The 19,779-nt window shown below is 38.8% G+C and overlaps 1 protein-coding gene and 2 pseudogenes across 19 annotated transcripts in view; 1 reads left to right on the forward strand and 2 right to left on the reverse strand.

Annotated features, from left to right (window-relative positions):
* The window catches only part of TIAM1 (TIAM Rac1 associated GEF 1), a 354,474-nt gene that overhangs the window by 261,578 nt on the left and 73,117 nt on the right, over positions 1-19,779 (reverse strand). For 15 of the 19 annotated variants that reach the window (XM_069074990.1, XM_069074987.1, XM_069074981.1 and 12 more), the window contains one exon: positions 11,109-11,162. The exons of the other annotated variants lie outside the window; for them this stretch is intronic. The gene's annotated coding sequence lies outside the window, so the exon portion shown is untranslated. The remainder of the gene's footprint in view (positions 1-11,108; positions 11,163-19,779) is intronic. 19 annotated transcript variants of the gene reach the window in all.
* Positions 12,967-14,100, forward strand: LOC138151303 (isocitrate dehydrogenase [NAD] subunit gamma, mitochondrial-like; annotated as a pseudogene).
* LOC138151356 (N-alpha-acetyltransferase 10 pseudogene) lies at positions 15,593-16,685 on the reverse strand (annotated as a pseudogene).

The following is a 19,779-nucleotide window of genomic DNA, read 5'->3' on the forward strand; positions in this document are numbered from 1 at the left end:
TCAAATTGTTTCTTCCTGGCTGCTTGTAATATTCTCTCCTTAATCAGGGAATTCTGGAACCTGGCTATAATATTCCTAGGAGTTTTACTTTTGGGGCCATTTTCAAGAGGTGATCAGTGGATTCTTTCAACCTCTATTTTGCCCTCTGTTTCTAAAACATCAGGGCAGTTTTCTTTGAGAATTTCCTGGAGGATGATTTCTAGGTTCTTATTTTGATGTTGGCTTTCAGGTAGTACAATAATTTTTCAATTATCTCTCCTGGATCTATTTTCCAGGTCAGTGGTTTTTCCCATGAGATATTTCACATTGCCTTCTATTCTTTCATTTGTTTGCATCTGTTTAACAGCATCTTGATTTCTCATAGTCATTAGCTTCCATTTGCTCCAATCTAATTCTGAAGCAATGATTCTCCTCAGTGAGCTTTTGAGATTCTTTTTCCATCTGGCAAATTCAGCTTTTTAAGGCATTCTTCTCCTCATTGCCTTTTTGAGCCTCTTTTGCCATTTGAGTTAGTCTGTTTTTTAAGGTATGATTTTCCTCAGTCAGGCTGCTGACTCTCATTTCATAATTTTCTTGCATTGTTCTCATTTGTCTTCCCAATTTTTCCTCTACTTCTCTTATCTGCTTCTTAAGGTCCTCTATGGCCTGTAACCAGCTCATATTTTCCTTTGAAGCTTTTGGTGCAGGAGTTCTGACTCCACTGTCTTCCTCCTGTTCCATGCTTTACTCCTTTTTGTCCCCAAAATAAGGAATCTAATGTTGGAATCTTCTGCTTGCTTTGTTTCTTTTGCCTGGCCATGTCGCCCTTCAGTCACCTGATCCCTGGGCTTTTTGCCACGATAGGACTCTGCCACCAGACAGGGGAGCTTTTGTCCCAAACGTTGGGGTTTTCTCAGCTGCCAGAGGTATTAGTTGGGTGCCCTCTCAGAAGCCTCCACACACTCTGGCAAGCTGATCACACACCCCAGGACTTCCACCCTCGACCACAATCCAGATCCAAGCAAGTTGAAGCAAGAGCTTTAACCCCTCAGACTGGTTGCTTGGTCCCCCTACACTCTTCAGGGCAGGAGCTGAAGCTGCAATGTGGTGCTGGCTGGATGTGCCGGGCTTCTCGTCCCAGGGGCAAAAGCCAAAGCACTCCTACTTATTGGGTCCCAAAGTCCAGACTGCAGTGACCTCTCACTTTGTCCTTTGCATCTATGTGTTGGTAATTCTGGATTGCCACAGCTGCTGGTGATCTGGGCTCCCTCCGGCAGGTGGCTGGTCAGGCTCTCCCTGGGGCTAAAACCTCTGGCTCATGTGGGCCTGGGCTCATCTCCCAAAGTGCTGCGCTGGCTGATTCCTGCCCGGCTGTCCTCAGCAGGAGGTTAGCTTCTCTGTGTCATTTTGTGGGTTCTGCAGCTCCAAAGTTTGTTCAGAGTCCCCTTTTTACATTGATTGGGGAAGGTAGAAGCCAGAGCTGCTCAGAGGTCCTGCTTCTACTCTGCCATCTTGACTCTGCCCCCCCCAGGGCTACTTTCTACCCTTGGTTTCCACATAATCACCCAACTCTCACCTATGGCTCTAAGAAGTTGTAGCATGTGTGATTGCAATCCAGAAAAAGATACGAGAATGACAAGGGTAACTTGTGGTACAGAGGGTTGGACTGATCACAGACTTATCCTTTCCAAACTGAACATGCACATTCAGCAAAAGTGGTGGCCCCAAGGCAACTACCAGAAGATTTAACGTCAACAGATTAGAGAGTTTCTCTGAGCATGAACATTTTATTTCTAACTTGGAGGAAAAGCTGAGACAACACACAGTTGGCAACAGTGGAGCAGAAAAGTTGTGGGGAGCTGTCAGAGATTTGGTTACAGCATCACATTTACTCATCCAAGCCAGAAGATTCACAAACTTCAAAACTGGTCTGATGAAAATGATGGGGAAATTCAGAAGTTGCCAAATGAAAAATGAGAACTCTTTAGGGATTACCAGGAGGATAGTTCTTCTACCTCTAAGTGGGTAACATTAACTCCATCAAAAGTAAAGTGCAAGCAAAGCTAAGAGAGATGCAACATTCTCAGTTCAATAAGAAGACAGATGAAATTCAGTTTTATGCTGATAATAACAATCCAAAGTGCTTTTACAAGACCCTGAAGGCTATTTATCAGTCAAAAACTTATGATGCATCTCAGCTACTCAGTGCTGATGGAGTTACATTGATTAGTGATAAAGACATGATCCTGGAGAGGTGGGATGAATACTTCCATAGTGCTCTCAACAGATTACCATCAATCAATGTCAAAACCACTGATCATGTACCTGAGGTTAAAAGTTAATCCCTGTCTAGTAGAAAGTTCCAATTGAAGATTTTGAGTGCCATTAGGCTCCTCTGTGTGGCAAAGCAACTGATGCTGATCCTATTCCAGTTGAGATTTATAAGGCAGAGGGTCCACTTCTTGTAAAGAAGCTGACTGAAATCTTCTGGGTTATGTGGTAAAAGGAAGTCACCCCCCCTCGCCCCCAGGAATCCAAGAAGGCCTCCATTGTCCATCTCTATAAAAATAAAAGAAATAGGTGGTCCTGTGACAACACAAGGGAGTTGGGAATGTCTCTTACTCATTGCTGGCAAGATTCTTGCCAGAGTGCTCCTTAATAGGCTAATCTTTCATTTGGAAGATGTTTATCTACCTGAGAGCCAGTGTGGCTTCAGAAAGGACCAAGGAGTGGTTAATATGGTGTTTCCTGCTGGACAACTAGGAGAAATGCAAGGAGCATAAACTGGGTCTGTAGCAACATTCAGAGATCTAATTAAGGCCTTTGACACGGTCAGAAACAAGAACTTGTAGAAAATTATGGCAAAACTTGGTTTCCCAGAGAAATTCATTAGTGTTGCATGTCAGTTTCATGATGGCATAGATGGACAATGCTCTCACACTTTCCCAGTCACCAGTGGAATAAAGCAAGGCTGTGTGCTTGCTCCCATGCTTTTAGCAAGATCTTTTCAGCAACAATGTCAGATACTTTCAATGAGGATGAAAATGGCACCAAAGTCAGCTACCACATTGATGATAAATTATTTAACTTGAAAGGTTACAAGTCAAGACTAAAGTGGAGAGGCAGTCAGTGTGCGAGTTTTTGTTTGAAGATGAATGTGCACTCAATGTAACCTCTAAAGATGAGATGCAACAAAGTATGGACAGGTTCTCTTCTTCTGGCTTAACAATTAACACCAAGAAAACACAGATTCTCCACCAGCCAGCACCACACCATCCATATGTGAAACCACTGGTTACAGCAAATGGAGAAATTCTGAACGCTATGGATAAGTTCACTTACCTTGGCAGTATACTTTCCAAGTATGTATACATAGATGGCAAAGTTAATGCATGTATTGCCAGAGCTAGTTCAGTGTTTGGGAGACTCCAAAGGAGAGTGTGGGAGAGAAGAGGTACTAGACTGACTACAAAATTAGAGGTCTACAGAGCCATTGTGCTGACCTTATTGTTGTAGGCCTATGAAACCTGGACAGTCTACAAGTGCCATGCCAGGAAAATGAATAGCTTCCATTTGGATTGTTATAGGAAGATTCTGAAGATCATCTGGCAAGATAAAGTACTAGATACTGATGTCCTTTCTCAAGCTGAACTGCCGAGCATTCACACTATTGCAGAGAGCACAACTACGATGGACTGGCCACATTGTTGGAATGACAAATGTACATTTGCCTAAAAGACTATTTTAAGGAGAACTAATAAGGCAAGTACTTACATGCAGGTAAGAAGCAATACAAGGATACTCTCAAGGTCTCTCTGAAGTACCTTGGAATCACTTGGAAGACATGGGAGATGCTGGCACAGGACCACCCAGCACAGTGTGCCCACATCAAAGAAGGTGCTGTGCTCTATCAGCAAAGGAGAATTGCAGTAGCTCAAAAGAAACGTGAAGTGCACAAATTTAGACACATCTCCACCCCAAATGTTTGTATGGACTATTTGTGCCTAACCTGTGGTAGAGCCTTCTGAGCTCTTATTGATCTGATCAGCCACAGTCAGACACCTGGACCCATACATAGTGATATCATTTTGATCCTTTTTGAGAATAAAGTAAAACAACCAACCAATCTACCCTATAACTAAACCCTCTTATTATATGTATTTTCCCCTATTAGAATGTGAGGTCCCTGAGAGTAAAGACTAGCTCACTTTTCTACTTTGTGTCTTGAGCACTTACTACAATAGTTTAATAAACACTCATTTATGAGTTCTATGGCCTAGAGAAAAATAAATTTCTAGATAATTCTCATGTAAAAATGAGAAATATCCATATTCTCTTAGATGGCTATTCAGAAATCTCCATATAGATCAATCAAATCTAGTTTTCCCAACATTTTTTAAATCTGCAATTTCCTTCCAGTTTATCTTTCTGTTGGATTAGTCAGCCAAAATATCCAAGGTCTTTTTTTTTTTTTAATTTTAGTTTTTCCTTTAAGAATTTGTTATTCATGGGGTGGCTAGGTGGCACAGTGACTAGAGCACAGGCCCTGAAGTCAGAAGGACCCAAGTTCAAATCCGGCCTTAGACACTTAACACAAAACTAGCCATGTAACCTTAGGCAAATCACTTAACCCCAATTGTCCTCCAATAAAAGCAAAAAAAAAAAAAAATTTGTTATTCCATTCAGTCAATATACATTTGTTTTTTTAATAAAGCTGTTTTGTTAACTATAATATTTTAAATCAAAATATACTGACCCTACTTTTTTTTTTGCTGTTTGCTACTGTCATATATGAAATCATGATGGTAACTCCTTTTTGAAATGCAGCTAGCATATAATAAATTTTTTTCCAGCCCTTCATTTTGAACCTATAAGATTTTCTGTCTGTTCTTTTTAAATTCAAACATATAAATATATTTTGAAAAAATATACACAGAATTAATCCTCAATATTTGAGTGTTTCATTTTCACAACTTCAAGCAGCATTCGCCTGATTTTATTAGTAACGTCATTTTCACTTTTGTATTAGCAATCACACACATTCCCAGCTATGTACAGTAAAGAAAAAAATGAAAACTGCAATGCTCACGAGTTTATGGGGCAGCTGGCATCCTGCTAGGCACTTCACTGGTCTTATTCACTCCACTATTGTAAAAAGCTTTGCATTCATTCATTGCACAGTGTTATTGTCTGCCTTTAAAACTCAAATGTTGTGTTGTAATTATATCTCTAAAGCATAGGGCAAGTCCTTTGGACTCTTTTAAGCCCAATCATGCAAAGTTAGTGATATGGCTTAGTAAGAAAATAAAGGTGTTAGATAAACTCCCTGCTGGAATGTCTGCTGCCAACAAATATCTGCAGCCACTGTCTGTCACTAGTTGGTGTTAATAAATCAACAATTCATTATATCTGCAAAAAGGAGGAAAGCATTCGTAAAAGGTATTTGTGAATCAGTTTTAGAAGTGCTAAAGTAACCTTAAAAAAAGTATCACGAGTAAACTTTTAAAAAGTGGAAAAGCAGCTAAGTTTGTGAGTAAATGAGATGGTGGTCACATCTGACCTCAAAGCAAGCTCCCCCTCTGCCCATGCTACAGGTTCCTGAGCATCCTGGTCTGTGAGAGAGCTACTAGACCAGGCATGGTAGAGCAGCCCCTGAACTGGGCCAGTGACTTATACCAAGGCATGTGCTCTTCCTCAGAGAAAAGTTCAACCACATTGCTGAAAGGGAGATTAGAGATTGCAGATTGCTCCTTTCCCATTTTTACCTTGGGGCTTTTCTGACACTTAAAACCCCTGCTTCTCCCTGTCCTGTTTGACACTGCTTATCCTTTTCCCTGTCTTTTATGTGCTCTTTCATGGTTACTATACTAGGAAAAGTACATATTATCATAATTAATATTTTGTTATAAAGAATTACATGCAGAAAAGTGTATTTTCAGCAATCCCTAGCATAACATTAGTTTCTGGTGGTCATGGGAACCTAATCCCTCATTCCCATAGGTTCAAAGTATCAACATTCACATTTTACTTTTGTGTTGTTTCCTAGGAATGTTACCCCCATGAAAGTTGAGGAATGACTGTCTGCATGTACTTGTTCTATGATTCTAAACCCATGCAAAATACCTCAACTGGGGAGTGGAAGCCAGGTGTACTATCAGTTCCAGGTTCTTTATTCTTTAAGCAAACAAAAAAAGTTAGATTTTGTCAAAATATTTTTCAGCATCTATTGACATAACCATGTGGTTTATATTATTTTTATTAATATAATTTCTTCAATTCCTTATATAAATCCAACCTGGTCATACTATAAAATGTTTTTAACCTTATTCTTTCCCCCTCTTTGCTCATATTTTATTTAATATTTACATGTCAATACTCTATTGAGATAATGGTTTATAATCTTTTTTCTTTGCTTTATCTCTCCCTGGTTTAGGTACCAAGATAATATTGATATCATAGAAGCTTGATAGAATCTTATCTTTTTCTATTTTGCAAAAACTTTATGTAATATTGGAATCAAATTGTTCTTTGAAAGCTTGACAGAATTGATTTGTAAAACCACCTGGTCCTGCAACTTAGAGTAGACTGCTTAATTTTTTTCTGATATAAGGCTAAACAATCCACCTTTTTCTATTAATCTGGGTATCAAAAATTTTTATAAACATTAAACCATTTAGCCTAATTTATAAGTTCTGTTAGCATATAACTGGGTAAAACAGTTTCTGATATTTTCCTTTATGTCATCAATTTTTGTAAATTCTTTCTCACCTTTGATACAATCTGGTTTTCACCTTTTTTACAAAATAAGAGGGTTTTTTTGCTCTTTTTTTTTTTTGGAGGGGAGAAGGTAGGGCAATTGGGGTTAAGTGACTTGCCCAACGTCACACGGCTAGTTTTTGTGTTAAGTATCTGAGGCCAGATTTGAACTCAGGTCCTCCTGACTCCAAGGCCAGTGATCTATTCACTGCGCCACCTAGCCGCCTCACAAAATAAGTTTTTATTGAAATCTTTTGAAGCATGTAAGTTTATAATTAGTATTAGTTTTCTGTCTACAATTCCTTTCAGCAAAATATATATTTATTGTTTGTCACTCTTTATTTTTTCAACATTTGTTTTTGCTTTGCCGAATAACATGATGGCAACTTTTACTTTTTTTGAATTCATACACAGATACATAGTCTCTCTATCCCTCAGTTTTATGTAATGCCTTTATTTTTGAAATAAACATCATGTAAGCAACATATTGTAGGGTCTTATTATCAAATCTGTCATTTTTTATTTTATTGGACTATTTAATCCATTCACATTTAAAGTATGAGAGTTGGGTTTAAATTTTATTCCATTTGTCTCTAATATTGGATTTTTTTCAGGTCACAATTTTTTATCTCTTCTTCTGTAAATACAATACTATATTCCTTCAGTTACTTAACTAATTTTTTAAGGTGATCTTGTTCTGACTGGCTCTCTTCCTCTGAACCCCTCTTTTCATTTTTTACCCCCTTTTCCTTTGTAGTTTTGCTTATTAGTTCCTTTTTCTCTCCTGCTTTTATCTAGTTATATAATTCTTCCTCCCTTTTCTTCCTCTCAGTTGATTAACAGTTTCCTCCTTCATCTCCTCCCCTTCAACTTGTCCTTGAATTTTCCTCTATATCTTAAGTCTTTTGGGTTTTTTTTCATATTATTGTTTCATAGAGTAATTAACTTCTTTTATTCCATACTAGTTTTCAGGGATTCTCTTATTTGATTTAGCATCCTTATACCAAAGCATTAATTCTTCTTCCCAGTCTTTCTAAAGCTCCCATTTGTTTTTGAATTTTTTCTTCTATCACATTTCATTTATAATACAATTTTTAAGTATCTTCTTCATTTCTTCCTGGAATTTTAGTTGTCTTTGTTGCCAAAGTGTTTGTTTGAGCCACTGCTTGTGGATGTTGTACAGTTAGTCTCTTCTTCTGGGTTCTAGTCTTTAGCATCTTTGGCTCCATAATAACTTGTTTATGGTGGGAATTTTTAAAATTTACTCTTTCTTCCAGTCTTACTTTTTGAATCAGGACTCTATGTTAGAGCCAAGTTCTGTACACTTCTGGGTGGAATGCTGGGGACTTGTCTGATCAGATCCTGATATGAATCATCAGGGGTCCTGACAGTGCCTTCTCTATATATGTTGCTTTCTTCAAGGATCTCAGTGGTGGATCAGACTAGGGAGTAGAATACCTTAAACATTTTCCAAATTGGCCTATTCTGGAGCATGTTTTGATTGCTCCCCTACTGGCATTAGCTCTGCTGACTACCAACACTGATTTGAGTCTAGGCAATATCACCATAAGCTTGCCTTTTGTTAGAGTTCTGGTACACAACTATCCTACTGGTAGGAGCTTTGCTGATTGAAGAGCTGTACTAGTCCCATGTTTGGTTCAAAACAGTAAACATTTATTAGTCATCGTCTTTGTGAAAGTCACTGGAGCTACAAGGATAGATGCAGGTCCTACTTTTAGAGAGACTATAATTGGAGCTTACATTTCAACTTGTTGAAGGACAAGCATCAGTTTCCTAAAAAAAAAAAAAAAACCTAACAACCCAGCCATGCCTCCTAGATACTATCCTATATATCTCCTTTCCTTTTCAGCTAAACTCCGGAATGAAGTGATCTTCATTCACTGCCTCCTCTTCCTCTGACCTCACTCTTTCCTGTCTGGTTTCTGAACTCATCATTCAATTGAAATTGCTCTCTCTAAAGTTACTAATGACCTCTGAATTGCCAAATCTAATGGCCTTTTCACAGTCCTTATCCTTGAGCTTTCTGTAGGCATTTATACCATTGACTTTCTTTTAGGTTTTAATGCCACTGATCTTTTCTGGTTCTTCTCCTACCTAACTACTCTTTATCAGTCTCTTTTACTGAATCTTCTTCCAGGTCATGCCCACTAACCATGGGTACTCCAAAGTTCTGTACTAGATCCTATTCTTTTCTCCCGTTATATGATCTTGCTTGGTAATCTCACATCAATACTCACAGATTCAATTATCATCTTTATATGGATAATTCCAAGAGCTATCCCTCATTTTATCCTATTATCCCTCATTTATCTCCTGAACTCCTATCTGGCATCTTCAACTGCATCTTAGATACCTCAAAATAGAAGTCTCATAGAAAGCTCAAACTCAACATGCCCAAACCAGAAGTCAGTATCTTAGCCCTCAAACTCTCCCCTCTTCCAAATTCCTCTAAGACTGTTGAGTACATTACTGTCCTTAAAGTCTTTTCTCATTCCCTCATTTTCCTTTATCTCTCTGCAGTCTTTGACACTATCAATCACCCTTTCCTCCTTGATATTCTCTACTTTCTAGGTTTTTTGACACTATTGTCCCCTGGTTCTCCTCCTATCTATCTGACTGCTTCTTCTCAGTGTCCTTTGCTAGATCTTTATCCAGGTCATTATTTTGCCCAGGACCCTCTTCTTCCTCTATTCTATTTCACTGGATGATCTCATCAGCTCCTATAGATTAAATTATCATTTCTGTGCTAATGATTCTCAAACCTACTTACATACCCTACCCTATCTGGGAATCTCGTCTCACATCTACAAGTGCTTATTAGAAATCTCAACTTAGATGTCCTGTAAATATCTTAAACTCAACTGAATTCATTATCTTTGCCCCTACACTCTCTCGTCTTCCCTTCCACTTCCATTATAGTCAAAGGCACCACTATCCTCCCAGTATTCCAGGTTCAGAACTTAGGTATCATCCTCAAATTCTTACTCTCTTACCCCTCATATCCAATCTGCTGCCAAGGTCTGTTGGTTTCACCTTTTTAACAATGCTCAAATTCACCAACTTCTTTCCTGTCACTACCCTGGTACATTTCCTACTCACTTCTTCACACCTGAACTATTGCAATAGACTACTGGTTGAGTTGCCTGCCACAAGTCTCTGCATTCCTGTGGATCCCCTACTCAGCCACCAAAGTGATTTTCATAAAGTTCAAGTCTGAACATATCACCCCTACTCAACAAACTCTACTAGCTCCCTGTTGCCTCCAGGGTTAAATATTAATATCAAATATTAAATATAAATATCAAATATCTTCATAACCAAACCCCAAACATATGCCTTTTTAGTCTTTATCCTTCTTATACCTCGCCCCCAATATATTCTTTGATCCTACAACATTGGAATCCTTGCTCATTCTAGAATAAGACATTCTACCTGCCGACTCTGGGCATTTTAACTCTTTCCCTCATGCCTAGGACTCTTTCTTCATCTCTGCTTCCTAGATTTCCTGGCTTCCTTTAAGTCCCAGCTGAAATTCCACTTTCTACAGGACATCTTTCCCAATTCCTCTTAATTCTAGTGTATCTTCACTATTGAATATATCCTGTAAATGCCTTGTTAGTTCATAGTTATTTGCATGCTGCCTCTTCCATTAAATCATGAGCTACTCAAGGGTAGTGATTGTCTTTCGCCTTTGTATCATCATTGCTTAGCAGAGTGTATAGCACATAGTAAGAGCTTAATAAATGTTTATTGAGAATTAATAATCCCAATGTCCCAATGCCTTTGGCCTGTTGTATTAGATCTAATTAGGACCCCTGATGATTCATATCAGGATCTGATAAGACAAGGCCCCAACATTCCAACCAGAAGTGTACAGAGTTTGACTCTAACATAAGAGTCTTGACTCAAAAAGATCTAGTTAGGGCTGACTTAGTTTAGATCACTAATTCAGAACAAAAAGGCTTAAGGAAGTCTCAGTGGCAGTAAATCCTAGGTTTAACATGTTGCATATGAATCCTCAAATGTTCAACTCTTTTGAACAGTTAATAGTAAGATAACAGTACTTAAGTTTCCAGTTCTTTGCTCTAATTCTCTACTTTAGCTACTAAAGCTTAGAACTGCAGTAAGACTTTGGGAGTACCTTCCATGCATACAAATAAACACACACACATACCCACACACACACACGTACAGAGTAGTTTGATGGTTTTGCTTTTTTTTCATCCCCATGGAGTGTTTTTACATACACATGAAAAGATAATACCCCAGTGTGCTACCTATTCATTTGATAAGTCCAAGAATTTAAGAGTAACTTTCAACTAACTTGAAATAACAAAGATCAAAGATCATACCTGACTAGGAAGTAGGAAAGCTGGATTTTCATTTTTCATTTCATAGCATAAATTCTAAGAAAAAAAAATAAGAATAAAAGGTAAGGGAAGAAGAAAAGAAAAGGGTTACAACTAACAGCAGTATTTCTCATGGTCATCAGTAGGAATTACAACTATCCAAAATATGCAGAAGATAATGAAGAGATAATTTAATTGAGGGCCATTTCCAAAGATTTTAGAAAACATAAATGGTAACAATAAAATATAATCCCAACACATAGTGAGTTTACCAAATATATCAGATAGGGAATTTTTGTGGGGATTTTATAAATTTATTTGGAAAATTTAATTAAAACTTTCAACAATGTCCCCAAATTTCTCATTTTAATTCAGAACTTTACTGAATATTTAATACATTCAATCTTTTCTTACTAAGCACATACTATTTTTCTTCCATTCTATCTACACAAATTACTAAAAGTCAGTTTGGCATTCATAGTACAATAACCTTAAAAAATATATAAACAGAAAGATAAATAAGAAAGTAAAAGATTTGAAAAGATGTTAAAAAAAAAAACCCTAAATTTGAAATATACTTTAAGAAACCTAAAATAAAATAAATGTTGATTAACTTTTCAAACATGTAGGGAATTTTTGCAACTAAGAGCAACTTGTACTCTAAGACATTAAAAAAAATTAAAGCACAATGCAGAATCTTAAGTATTTCTGTTACAAACCTTAATGAAATAAAATTAGTAATCAACAAGGAAAATATAAGCAAAAGAACTCTTTCAAACCCATAAGGAGACTAAAAAAATGATATATAAAATTAGAAGTAAAATATTTAAAAATCAAAAAAATAAGAAAATATTCTATTAGAGATCACTGACTCTCAAAAAGGACCCCACAGGACATATGCCAACTTCCAAATGAACATGAATCACCTTTTAATATTCCCAACAAGTGGACATCCAGCCTTTGCTTGAAGAACTTTAATAAGGTTCTTATCAGTTACCAAGACAGCACATTCCATTTATAATGGTTCTGTTAGGAAGCGTTTCCTTATATGGAGCCTAAATCTGCCTCTATGCAACTTTACATGCAACCATAGCTTCTAGTGTCTCCCAATTTAACAGCCTTTCAAATATCTAAATAAAACCATTATAATCCTTTTTTTCTATTTTCTAAGTTCCTTGTTCCTTTGACTGATTCTGAAATGGCATGAACTTAAATTAAGACCCTTAAGCATCCTGTTGAATGCTTTCAGGGCAATGTTCTGGGTCACACTACCAGAGACATCTTTCACTGTTGACAAAGAGTCAGTAATGACTCTTTTGACCCACCACTCAACAAGTTCTGAATATACTTAACAAGGAATTCTTAAGAGCTTATATTTCATTGATTCATGTGGTTCTCACAACACTCCTGTGAAGTAGACAGGACAGGGGACTATTATGTCTGTAGAACAAATGAAGAAAGTGAGACCCAGAAAGCCTCTGTTGTGTTACAAAAATTAGGAATTAATGTTTGAACAGTGTCTGGTAATCTTAACCTCCATGATTCTCTTGAATTGTGGACCATAAGAAAGTGTGTGTGTGTGTGTGTGTGTGTGTGTGTGTGTATTCCTCTCCCTCCCCCCACCAGTCAGAATGAAGAAGTGATAATGATTTCTCCAGTGACAACGAAGAAGTGATTAGATTAATAGAGGGAATATCCTTTGCTTAAAAAAAAGTTTAATTCAAGCTATGTTCCTTGGGTTAACATGAACCAAATCAAGAAAAGCTACCCATGACATTATCTACCACATCAGAATCATCAATAGGATGGCGGCCTTTGCCCTGGAGAATCAGAGCACCAGGATTCACTTTCAACTATAGCAACTAATGTGGTAATGGCAGCTACCAACATCTCGAAGGCCATCTTAAAGCTAAGGGCCATTAGCCACCCTTTGGAACTTCTGTCTGCCAAGTATGGAGGTCAACACACTGTGACTATGATTCCTGGTGATTGCACTGGGCCTGAGCTCATGCTGCATGTCAAATCTGTGTTCAGACATGCCTGTGTGGATTTTGAAGAGGTTCAGGTGAGTTCTAATGTTGGTGAGGAAGACATCTACAATGCCATCCTAGCCATCCAATGCAACCATGTAGAAACATCAAAACCAACCACCATCTGCCACCATTCTATAAGTCCAGTAACAACATTCTTCACACTAGCTTAAACATCTATGCCAAAGTCACTCACCATAAACATGCCAGGCATAGTGACTTGCCACAAAGACACAGACATCCTCTTTGTTAGGGAGAATACAGAGGGAGAGTATAGCAGCCTAGAACATGAGAGTTTTCCAGGTGTAGTGGAGAGCTTGAAGATCATCACCAAGGTCAAGTCTCTGTACATTGGTAAGTATGCTTTACAGGTGACCCAGGAAACTGGGCACAAGAAAGTGATCACTGTGTACAAGGCCAATGCCATGCAACTGGGAAATGGCCTCTTCCTCCAGTGCATTAAGGTGTTTTCAGGCTCTCCAAACACCACGTTTGAGAGTATAATCATGGAAAATAGCACAATGCAAGTAGTATCTCAGCCCTAAAAGTTTGATGTCAGGTGATGCCCAATTTTTATGGCAACACCATCAATGATGTCTGTGCTGTACTAGTTGGGGACCCACATCTTGTGTCTGGGGCAAATTATGGACAAGTATATGCAGTTTTTGAGATCACAACACAGAGCACAAAAGCATCACCAATAAGAACACTGCTAACCATATGACCAGCCTTTTAGCCAGCTGCATGATGCTGGACCATGTGAAGTTCCACTCAAATGCCACTCTGATCCATAATGTTGTCCAGACATTAATGGACAATGAAAACATGCCCCAGATATCAGAGGCCAGGACAGCACCTCAGAAGCTATCCAGGACATTATCAGAGCAAGCAAAGCTTCTCCTCCACACACTCCAAGCTATGTTGTATATTTGTTGACCTCTTATACCTGTTTGTCAGGACACTGAGTCTGGGGAGGGGGTTGCCTCCTTCTAGGTCCCAAGTGTGCTCTTCCTTTCTCACTGCTTCATAATTTATAAAATAAACAACTACATTCCCCTTCCCAAAAAAATTCTCTTTTCTATTCTTTGTCTAATAGTGAAGGTCAACCTAAACAATTAATTATTCTACTCCACTTAAATGAGTGATATAATGCTAACTCCTGATTCTTTATCCAAGTGAGAATGTATCTATACCAAAGACTTTAGTACAAAAACACCCTTGATCAATTGTGATGACATTACATAGAAGTTCGAGGAAATAGTGAATCAGGAGACAACATTCAAGCCAAGCCCCTGAGAAATAACTTCTTGGGAGTAGAGGAAGCTCTTTGGCCTCAGCCTCCTCTCTCCTACCTTAGCCAAAGGACCTTCTGAACTTCATAGGATCTGGAGGTTTCTGTACTTCTCATCTTCCCATCAGGGTCATAGTGTTGACTGCATTAGGAACCAAGGACAAACCAGATAGAGATTCACAGCTCTACAAACAGCCCAGTCCTCTCCATCCCCACTCTCTCCAAAATAATTTGTACTAAATCTTAGAGGAACATTTTAAGGAATCCAGGTAAAAGACTTCCAGGAATTGTGAGTTGTTTGCCACATGTGCTCTATAAATTTAGGTCCACTTTCCTCTAGACTCTGTGTACTGATGGGAGAGGGTATCACAGATTTTGAGGGGGTTGTTTGCATCAACTATACTACTATAGCAGATATTCTTTCTGGAAGCTAATTAACTCTGGATGACTAATTGATATCAATTGACAATCATGGTGGAAAGCAAACCAGGGGGAACCATGAGGGGATATAGGAGCCAGATTTGGGGGACTCAACTTATCAGTGTGAGGGAGAAAAGGGATAGTCATATGAAAATATATGCTAAAGAACTGGAAACCAAGTCCATCAAGTAGTGGTATATGAATATAATGGAATACTATTGTGCTATAAGAAATGAAGAGCAGACAGACTTCATAACAACCTGTGAAGACTTATACGAACTGATTCTGAGTGAACCAGTAGAACATCTTACACAATTACAGACACAATGTATCTGACTTTGATAGACTGGGCTCATCTCAGGAATGCAAGATTCTAAGACAGCTCCAAAAGACTCATGATGGAAAAGGCTATCCACATTCAGAGAAAGAATTTCAGATTCTGAATGCAGATTGAAGCAAACTATTTGCTCTCTCTCTTTTTTGTTTCTTCTTTCTCATGGTTCATTTAATTGGTTATAATTCTTCTTTGCAACTTGACTATTGTGAAAATAGGTTTAATGTGAAGGTATATGTAGAACCTATATTGGATTACATGCCCTCTTGGGGGAGCCGTGGGGGAAGAGGGAGGGCAAGAAAATTTAGAACTCAAAAACTTGTGGAACTGAATGTTGTAAACTAAAAAGAAATCAATTTTATTATTTTTTTTTCACAGAAATCCACAGCCCCCGGGGCCCCAAACAGTTTAATTGGCAGGATTGCTGGGGGGCAAGGGGAAGAGAGACAGGGATGGGGATGGCTCTTGAACAGCAGAACCCCAGGCCGGGGCCTCTAGAAGGCTGAGTTGGGAGCCTCTAGGGGGCCTAGTCAGAGGCCTCCGAGCTATCCTTGACATCAATGCTCTCAGTGGTCTCGCTGACCTCACTAAGATCCTTCCTGTCGGTTGCTGCTGTCCTTGGTTGTGGGGCCTAGGCCCTTCTCCTCATGGCAGCAGTACCCTACATGGTTGGCTTTGGGGTCCATCTTGTTCTCCAGGGAGGCCAGCAGCAGATGCCTGCCTTTCTCCCTCACCTCCAGTTGCTTCCTCAGCTTTTCGGCCATCTGGGTCAGATCCCGCTTCATAGCATAGGTGTCCTCCCCGTCAGCATAGTACTTGGGCTCCACCTCACTAATCTGAAATTTAAGTGTGTTGGAATACAGGTGCAGAGCTGCTCGGTTACTTTTCTGACATTCAGGGAGACGTATTTTGCATTGAAGTTCTCGATCATGGCCCTTGAGGCTTCTGTGCTATATCCAGTTGGCAGTGGGAACGTTTTACAGCCAAGGATATGATATGTCCATGGGGGACATCATCTGGATCTTCCTCCATCTTGGCCAGGACATAGCCCACAATCTTGCCATTTTCATCTTCAGCAATGTAAGAAAGCTGAGGCCATGACAGACCATGGTAGAAATGGTATTTCATCTGATAGTTTTCTGGAAGGCACAGCAGGTTACAATGCTGCATATCCATCAGGTCTTCTGGCCATGCACTGCGAATGTTCATGGCGCCAAGACCCAAGCGGACCTAGTTGGGTTGAGGAGAGACAACAACTGTGCTCCAAGCCGTTGCCACTACAGCCACCGCCACCAGATCCAGGCCACTGCTAGGCCAAGAAAGCAATTAAAAAAAAAAAAGAAAACATGCTACATTTGTATCCTTAAATGCTTATTCTTGTTCATAGATTTTAAGTTCAAATTTTTTAAAATTTAAGGAAGATAGATAAAATGACTATATTTGCTATCAACCAAACCAAGAAAAGGAGAGAGATGTCAGAGTTTTCTTGGAAGATCAATCTTCCCTTCAAGTGTGTGCCCTCATTAACATTACTACCATTTTACTTGGTAAATCAACACCCTTAACTGAACTTTATATTTGTTTTACTTTACTGAAAGAATATAATCTTTTGTTTCACAACTATAATAAAATGTGAAGTGGAAATTGCCTGAGTCAGAAGGTTTGGGGATTAGCAGGAAGAAACTGTCAATCAAAAATGTCTCTCTAAGCAGAGTGCTTGTACATGAATAAATAGTGTGTTTGACAGATTTTAGGTAAAAGCAGAGAGCAGATGATTTTTCTACCAATGAGCTAAACTAGTAAACTGAAGGTCTCCTGATTAACAATCTTCGACCTAAAAATCTGTCTAGTTCATTGGTAAGTAAATCAAGGGAAGAAAAAATTAATTAACTGACCCATCAATTCAATAAACATGGTGGCTCCAAAGCCCTCCATAAACACTGTCACAGAATGAGAAAATTTCACAGTTGGAAGGTGCTTCAGTGGCATATCCAATCTAACCTATACCAAAAAAAGAATCCTCATTTATAACACATCCAAGCAGTCAAGCAGACCCTTTGTTTAAAGAGTCTCTAGTGAGGGAAAAACTATAATCTCTCAAGATAGCTTATGCTACTAGGCAGCCCTAATTATAAGGAAGTTTTTCCTTACTTTAAGCCTAAATTTGCCTCTTTACATGGCCATCCATGGCTCTGGGTTCTGCCCTCTGGAGCCCAACAGAATAAATCTAATACTTCTTCCACATGACATCTTTCCAAGTACTTGAACACAACTTTCATGCTTACCCTGTGATTTCTGTTCTCCAGGCTAAACATCCAGTTCCTTTACAATCTATCTCCCAGTGACTCAAGGCCCTTTGACATTCTGGTCGCACTCTTCTACATGCATTCCATCTGGTTAATGTCCATCCTAAAATGCAGCACCCAGAACTGAACATGAATTGAGGTAGGTAGAGCTGGACTATGTCCTTATTCTTAGAAGTTGTAACTCTTTTAAGGTAGCCTAAGAGCCTTTTTTCTGACTGCCACATCATACCACTGATGGACTGATCTTCCAATCCATTAAAACTCCCAAATCTTTCTGTTCAGACAAACCACCTTCTCCTTTTCAAGTCAATTTCTTGATTTTATACAAAACATTAAATTTCATTTTATTAGATTCAGCCCAAATTTCCACTCTGCCAATATCTGGTTTTGTCTTTGACTCTGTCATACACTGTGGTAGATGTAACTCTCACCTCTATGTTACCTGCAAATAAACAATGTTATCTATGCCCTTATCCAAATCCCTGTTGAAAAGGTGAAACATCTTCAGCTGCAAATTGTAAAAAGAGCACAGTTGAATTCTCTCCCTCAAACCTCCCCCACAAAAGCTAGAAATTGCTCCAGAGCAAATCCTGACTGAGAATTCCAAGGGAAAAATCATACTAGATAATTTTTCCATCCCTGATCAGTACAAAGAGGCAGACATGTGAGGTCTGCAGACACTGGGTTTTGCTAGGAATAACTGAATGGAGTACAGGGATTGAGAGAGAATTGAAGCTAAGCCCTGAGACAAGAAACCTCAAATCCATATAGAGGAAACAGATCTTGAGCAAGAAACAATAACAGATACCACAGGCATCTCTACCCCTCACTTCCCAGTCCAAAGTCACAGATCCAGGGCAGACTGAGGCATCTTGTATCTTGGAATACAAGTCCAGCCTGAGGAATGTTCACCCCTGCTCTAGGTCAGAACACTTTGGGAAGCATTGAAAGCTAGCACTACATTGTGTACCGAGCAAGGAGTAAGTTCAGAAGCAAGTGGTAGCCATGCGGTTCTGACTCCAGGCTTCTCAGTTCCAGCCTCCAACCCAGTGTGAAGCCTGCAGCTGAACAACCAGGGTAGGAATCCCAGACCAAAGGGGAACCACCAGTTCTATCATTTTGAAGCATCAGAGTTTTCCAGCTAACTAACAATGACTGAATCCAACAGCAGGCTGCCGGAACTCCAAGGACAGGCTCAGTAACTAAGATCAGCTCAGACCAAGAGGGAAGCAATCAGACTTTGTTTCTGGATCAGACTACTCTGGGAGAACTGAAGGTTTACAGGGGCCCAGCCTGAGCTAGCCCTCACACCCAAGAATAAAACACTAAATACCTTAAGAAAACAGCAATAGGACCAGCTCAGACCCTCCCTATAAAAGTGTGCAGAACTCAGACCCAATACCAAGTCTAAAGTCAGGAAACAGGCTGCAAAATGAACCACCCACCCACCCCACCCCCAAAAAAAGAATCCCACCATGAAGAGCCATTATAGTAACAAGGGGGATCAAGATGGAAACATAGAAGAGAATGACTCCAAAGTATTTTTAAGGCAAAGCCTCAAAGAAAAATACAGCTTAGACACAAGTTCAAGTAGAATTCAAGGAAATGATAAGGCGAGGTTGTTTGGGTTTCTTTTTTAAGTCAAAATGTTTTCATAAGTGAAATGATGATGTTATAGGAAAAACTGGAAAAGAAGTGAGAATTATGGAAGAAAGAATTAGAAAGGGAATAATAGTTAGGTGTAAAGGGTACAAGACTTTGCCCAAGCAACAAACTTCCTAAAAATTGGAATGTACCAAATAAAAGCTAATTATTTCATAAGACAATAAGAAATATTAAAGAAAAGTGAGAAAATTGGGAGAAAAATAAAATTTAAGTTACTCTCATAGTTTAAAAAAAACTGTCCTGGAAAACAGATCAAGAACAGATAATCTGAAAATTTGAGAATACAGTGATAGGGAAAAATAAAAAGAGAGCATAGACATCATATTTCAAGAAATCCCAAAAGAAAACTGCCCAGACCTCTTAGAATTAAAGGGCAAAATCAAAAGAAAAAGAATATACCAATCACCTCCTTAAATAAACTCTCAAATGAAAACTCCATGGAACATCATAGCCAAAACACAGAGCTTCTAAATTGGGGGGAGGGGGAGAAATACTGCAGGCAAACTGACAGAAAGAAAAAAAAATTCAAATACTAAGGAGGAACTGTTAGGATTATACAAAATTTAAGAGTCACAACTATAAAGGTGTGCAGAGCTTGAAATACAATATTCCACAAGGCAAAAGATAT

This window comes from Petaurus breviceps, unplaced genomic scaffold, assembly GCF_028583685.1.
Source record: "Petaurus breviceps papuanus isolate PSGF00001 unplaced genomic scaffold, PetGlider_PUasm1.0 90897, whole genome shotgun sequence".
Lineage (NCBI taxonomy): Eukaryota > Metazoa > Chordata > Mammalia > Diprotodontia > Petauridae > Petaurus > Petaurus breviceps.